The sequence below is a fragment of the Gopherus flavomarginatus genome, chromosome 6 (genome assembly GCF_025201925.1).
Source record: "Gopherus flavomarginatus isolate rGopFla2 chromosome 6, rGopFla2.mat.asm, whole genome shotgun sequence".
NCBI classification, from domain to species: Eukaryota; Metazoa; Chordata; order Testudines; family Testudinidae; genus Gopherus; species Gopherus flavomarginatus.
The window spans coordinates 24,762,302-24,768,111 of record NC_066622.1 but is presented as its reverse complement, the minus strand read 5'-3'; the positions used below and the strand labels follow the sequence as shown (position 1 = coordinate 24,768,111).

Sequence of the window (5,810 nt, the reverse complement as noted above, 5' to 3'; positions counted from 1 at the left end):
GAGTGCTCCATGCATGAATTTTTCATTGGTGGGGGGAGAGGAAGGGAGTAGATAGTGGTGGCCATCAAGGGGATGGGTATTTTGGTTGATTTTGAAATTTCTGTGAACTCTGGGTTATTAAAGCTCCATTGCAATGAATGATTACTTCAGAGTACCAAGAGACATAAAGGTAGCAGTGAGGGCCAAATTCTGCTTTCTTTAAAGTCAGTGGAGTTTTGCCATTGCATTCAATGGGAACAGGATTTGGGCCTGAAAAGCTTCAGGTAAAATTGGATTTCAAATGGCAGATCAGGTACATAGGTTCTAACTGACACACATTCAGATTTGAACAGAGATCTGCCACTTTTCACAGATGACTGCTCTAACCACTAGTCAATGGAGTATTTTGCTGTGGGGCTCTCTCATCCTCTTTGGTTGAAGTTCTTCCACTTACTATTTAGTTATTCAATTAAATTGGGCGAGAGAAAGAGAATGACTCTATAAGCCTATGAATAGGGCGCTCCCCTGAGAGGTAGCAGATCTCAGTTCAAATCCCTTTTCCTTCCCTGGTAGAAGGGGGACTTATACCAGTGGTCTTCCACATCACAGGTGAGTGTGCTAACTACTCAGCTAAAGGTTATAAGGAAGGTTGGTGTCACTTTGTGGAACCAAGCACTCCTACCAGCTTAGATCCCACATAGGAATTAGGCAGGAACATGTATCTTGCCCCAGTTCAGGGATTGCTAGCAGAGATAGGTGCAGGAGAGGGGTGGAGTTTAGGATACACTCCTCTCAGCAGCGGCTCCTATTTGCTTGTTTCGGCAGCTCCCATCCTAGCATGCTGGGTTTTGTGGATCATAGTTCAAGGCACTTTTCCCTCTCCTGTCATTGTCTAGGGAGCACAGGCACGTAACTTGGGCTTTGTGGATCTCAGTGGTGTTCCTGTGGGTTTTTTTCTAGGTGCCTAAAAGTTTGGCATTGCAATGCTCAGCGTCACAATGCCTAAATCCTTTTTGTGGATTGGGCCTTAAAGCTCTCATTACTGATCTCCCCTTAGTGGATTTTGATATCTGTTAGATACATTGATTTAAGGGTGTTGGTATGACACAGCTCAGCTGTAAGACCCACCCATCAAATTTCTAGAGTAGGATATATACCTGGTTCACTGTAGCCTGAGATTCAAATACATGATAAACTGGAAGCGTTTGCAGCAATCTGGCATGAATGGTCTGGTTCTCCATCCTCTACTTTCTTCAGGCTGCTTTATTGGAATGAGATCCTCCCCTTGATCCTGTCTTCTTTTCCAGCACTCCATTCCCTTACTCCTTAATCCTCTGGGAAGGCCACAGACCCCTTGTAAGGGCTGTAATTTGAGAACCACTGTCCCAGCAGATCATCTATGTAATAGCAGACCATTGTCTTCCCAAAATTAAATAGTAACCGTGGCATTCCAAAGAAGTTTAGAGGCAGCTAAATATCGGTAAACCTCACTATGGCAACAAGAAGATCAAAGAAGCTGATCTTCAGGCCCAGCCCAGAAGAATCTGCAGAAAGCATTTCATTTTCACACAGAAGAAAACCTAGGATTGTCAAATGATGAAAGCTGGAAGGTGACCCAGGCATCACCATTGTTCAAGGGCAGTGGGCTGAAGTACCACGAGATCTGCATCTTAGGCAGCATCCTTCATCTAGGTGTCCTCCTGCCCTAATGATCTGTAATAGTGTGTAGACCTTAACTGAAGTTAAATAGTATTTGTTAGTCCTACTCTTTAACAGGCACCTTGACGAGTGTGTTGGTTGAATGCAGTTCTTGTTTTACAGAATGTTTACTCGTGGTTGGGCTTTCATTACTGAAAAATCTAAAATTGACTTAATCTTGGGCTTCAGCATTAAGAGAGTGAAGTGGCTATGGATGCAACTCCAGAAATCTTACACTTACGCAGGATGTTTAATGGGAAGCTGGCTAGACTCCTGGCATCGTCATGGGGGACTGGCATAATGCAGGGAGTTCAGATTACAAATTTGAGACTGTTGCTGTTTTAAGTTATAAAAATCCATCGGTCGGTCTAGTCTTGTGCAGTTTATTTAAAGGTGATGTCACTCCTGATCTATGATTAATTTTAAGTGCAGCTCCAAGGCACTTGTTCCCTGCTGTTTTGTGATGGATTTAATCATTTCTCTTTCATACATTCCTGTGTTCTCAGGCTGTGACCACTTCAGCAAGGATGCACTCACTTATGGACCCACTTCTTTGGCCTCAAAATACTTAACTCACTCAGCTACCCACTGGGGCTCCATGGACCATAGCTTGAGAAGCAAAGCGTATAGCATGCAGTGTCCCTTTGAATCTCTGCTTCTGGGGTTGAATTTATGTGTTTTTAAAGCTGCATACAGAATAAAGCATTTGTAGAATGGATTTTATATACATGTATGTCCTCCTGTGCTACTCTGGATAGACTAAGTAGCTGAGTTTTATTGCAGAGTATACTCAGGATGAAATTAAGTGAACCTGCCTCAAGGTGGCTAGGCAGGCTTTGTGGAGGTGAAATGCACCCCCAACCACCCGTCAGGCCAGGGATACAGCGTGTCCTCCAACCTCTAACATTTGCTATTCCAGTCTATTTTCTAGAACAGCAGCTGCAGTTTCTGTGCTAGTTGTGTAATGTGAAATGATCACTGGATCTGTGTAACCCCAGCTCCCCTGACCTCTCCCTCACCATAACATGACAGAGATTGAGTAGCATGCTGGAATGGGACAGGTACCCTCTATAGGACAGATCCACTGATATCCCTCCTTCTGCACAGCCCCTCCTGGTGCTTATGTGAGGCAAAGGGTCTGGGGTGAAGTTTCTGTGCATTTGTTTTTCTGATTCAATTATCAAACCAAGTATTATCCATTCTTCCCTTTTCAGAAATGGTCATGTGCATAACAAGCTTTGTCTTGGCCACAGGCAGCTATAAGGGGTGCAGCAACATCTAAGGAAAATTGTGTAATGGGAAGGGGATTATGTACAGGTGCCATACATATTCAGCTTCATGTGTCCTTGTGTGATAAGGCCTTTCTCAGGGGTCACACTCAGGCAGCTTCAGCATGCTTGCCCCTTTCAAAGGTCTTGGGGGAAGTCGTTGTGGGCAGTGGAGGCTTGTCAGCTGTTTCCCTTTCAGCTGCTCTGCAAGAAGACTCAGTATCTTCCAATGCACAGCAACTTCCCTTTTGAAGCCTGCTTCCTCCAGCAGCAGGTGTCTCTGGTAGGGACTGAGACCCCAGGGGGAGCTCCTTGCTTGCTCCTGATTGGGATGGGGGCGTGTCTCACCACACAGTGCTTTTGTGGATTACTGCTCCCCCCACCAATTGTCCTCAGCATGATGGTCTTTGTGTTTGATATTCTCTCCTTGTCAGCTCCATCCCTGAAAAATTGTTAATAGATAACATCTTAAAAATCCCCTCAGGGATTCAAAGCTCGGACTTTGAACTTTGTGCATTTAAAATCTTTCTACAGTTTGACTGGCCTTGTTCTGCCCTGAGTGACTGTTTGTTAGCTCCGATGCTGCCTCTCCCTTACAGTCTCTTCCTTGTAGCATCACTCCACACCTGCCCCTCTTATCTTCTCCTCTGACCTGGCACCTTCAGCCCCCTTCCCTTTTCTTTCCATTTAGAGGATCCCCCTTAACTAAACCCATTGTCCCCTAGAAAATTATAGAACTAACATTACATTTGCTGCCATTACATTATTCACTCTGCTTGTGTGTTCTACCTCTTTCCCTGGCAGTGTCTGGTCTGTGTAGATAGTAAGGCCTTTTGGGCAGAGACCATCTACAACTCTGTGTGTGTACACTGCCTAGCACAATAGGGCCCTTCTGTTAGTCTTTGGAGTCCACTGTAATAAATATGATTAATAATGATAAACCACCATGGCATAAAAATCCCAATAGGAGAGGCCATAGTAGAAGCTAAATTTTCTCCTACTGTGCCATGAAATCATAAATGGAGAGACTTTGTAATTTGTAGAATTGTCCCTAGATCTTGGTCTTAGATTTGTTTTGGGTCTAAACTTCTTACAAGTTGCAGATTGTTACTGTTGTGCTTTGCAACCCATTTGAACGAGGAAACCCCAGTGGCATAAATGAAAGTGCTTGTTACACTTGTATAAGGGGCAAACTCTGCTCTGGTGAGGTAGGCCCTGCCTGACCAAAGTGGAACATGTGCTATTCTGCTCTGGGAGTGGGTGGACAGGACTTAGGATATGGCTACACTTGCAGCTGTACAGCGCAGGGAGTTAAAGCTGTCTTCGTACAGCTGTGTAGGGAAAGCGCTGTAGTGTGGCCACCCTGACAGCTACCAGCACACTGTTGTGGCCACGTTTGCAGTGGTGTTGGGAGTGGTGCATTATGGGCAGCTATCCCAGCGTTCAAGTGGCTGCAACGTGCTTTTCAAAAGAGGTGGGTGGGGTGGAGTGTGACAGGGAGCATGGGGGAGAGAGTGGATTTTTGGAGCTAATGCTGTCAGCTCCCTGCCTTGCAAGTTCTGACCCCTTCCCTCCCATCCTTCTCTCATTCACTAAATGTAAATAGCCTTCTTTGTTTTTTCCCTCATAGACCAGATAAGCAGCTGCTCCGAAAGGGACCCCCGTGTTGCTTCTCTCCTCAAACAAACACTAGCTGTGGACATTCCAAAGGGATCCTCCTGCTTGCCTCTGCTCATTCAAAGCCAGCAGGAGCTGTGTTTGTTTTTTTAGATAAGCAGCTTTGGGAGCCCTGAGTTCACAACAAAACAAAGAGAGTTCTTTACTTAAAAGCATTATGGGAAGCTTCCGGAGGTCAGTTACAGTGTAGTAAGATGAATCACTGTTTACACTGGCACCCCAGTGCTGCAGAAGTGCTATAGTCTTTATTCTTCTCATCGAGGTGGAGTACATGCAACGCTGTAGCCAGGGAGATACAGCGCTGTATGTGCCTTGCCAGGGTGGACGGGGAGTGAGTTACAGCGCTGTAAAGCCACCACTCGCGCTGTAATTCTCAAGTGTAGCCAAGGCATTGGAGAAGACCAGAATGTCAGCGCTCCTGGTGTGTCCTGGAACACCACTCCAGGTGAAGGGGAGCAATTGCTGCATAGGGGAGGCTTTAGCTGAGAATAGGCCATTTGGTCTCATGAGAGGTGTATGAAACCAGATAGCTGATGCCTTGACGGCACAGTTCCATGGCCTGGAGCAAGAAAGATTCATTCCTCCAGTCCTTGCCCCTATGGAGAACCACATCCCAGAGCCTCAGCACTGATTTGTCACTTAAGTGCTGTATGCTACCTTGAGTGGTTAATGAGGCATGGGTGTTTCTTTATAGAGCAGCATTTGTACTTTTATTCAGCATGCATTTAGCGGGAAAGGGCTCCACCTGGAGGATGTAGCAGATAGTAGCAAGCCTATGATCTCACAGAGGAGAGGGAAGAGGTTAACTGCACCCAGTCCTTGTCCATCAGGGACGTAAAAGGGTAAGCAGGTGGGGATAAATATCTTAGTAGAGCCTCATACACTCCCACACCAGAAAAAGAAGGGAGACTACAAACAAAAAAAGAGAGAGACTAAAACTGGGAAATATTGGAGCCTGTTGGGGGAGTGCAGCGAAATAAAGAGCAAATGACAAAAACAAGAGAGTGATGGTGAGAAGACACATGAAAACCAAGGAGGTGAGATGCCAGAGAGCATTTAGTGAAATGATATAACAAGCACTAGAGCTGGCTGGGAAATGCCTCACATTTAGGCTGGCTCCGGTTAGTGCTCACAGGGCACTTCTCAGCTTCAAAGTGATTTACTACAACCATTGTCAGTGCCACACCA

At 45.6% G+C, this 5,810-nt stretch overlaps 1 protein-coding gene across 1 annotated transcript in view; it reads left to right on the top strand.

Moving 5' to 3' along the window:
• LOC127053554 (protein ATP6V1FNB) overlaps window positions 1-5,810 on the top strand; it is a 354,802-nt gene that overhangs the window by 87,329 nt on the left and 261,663 nt on the right. The window lies entirely within an intron of this gene.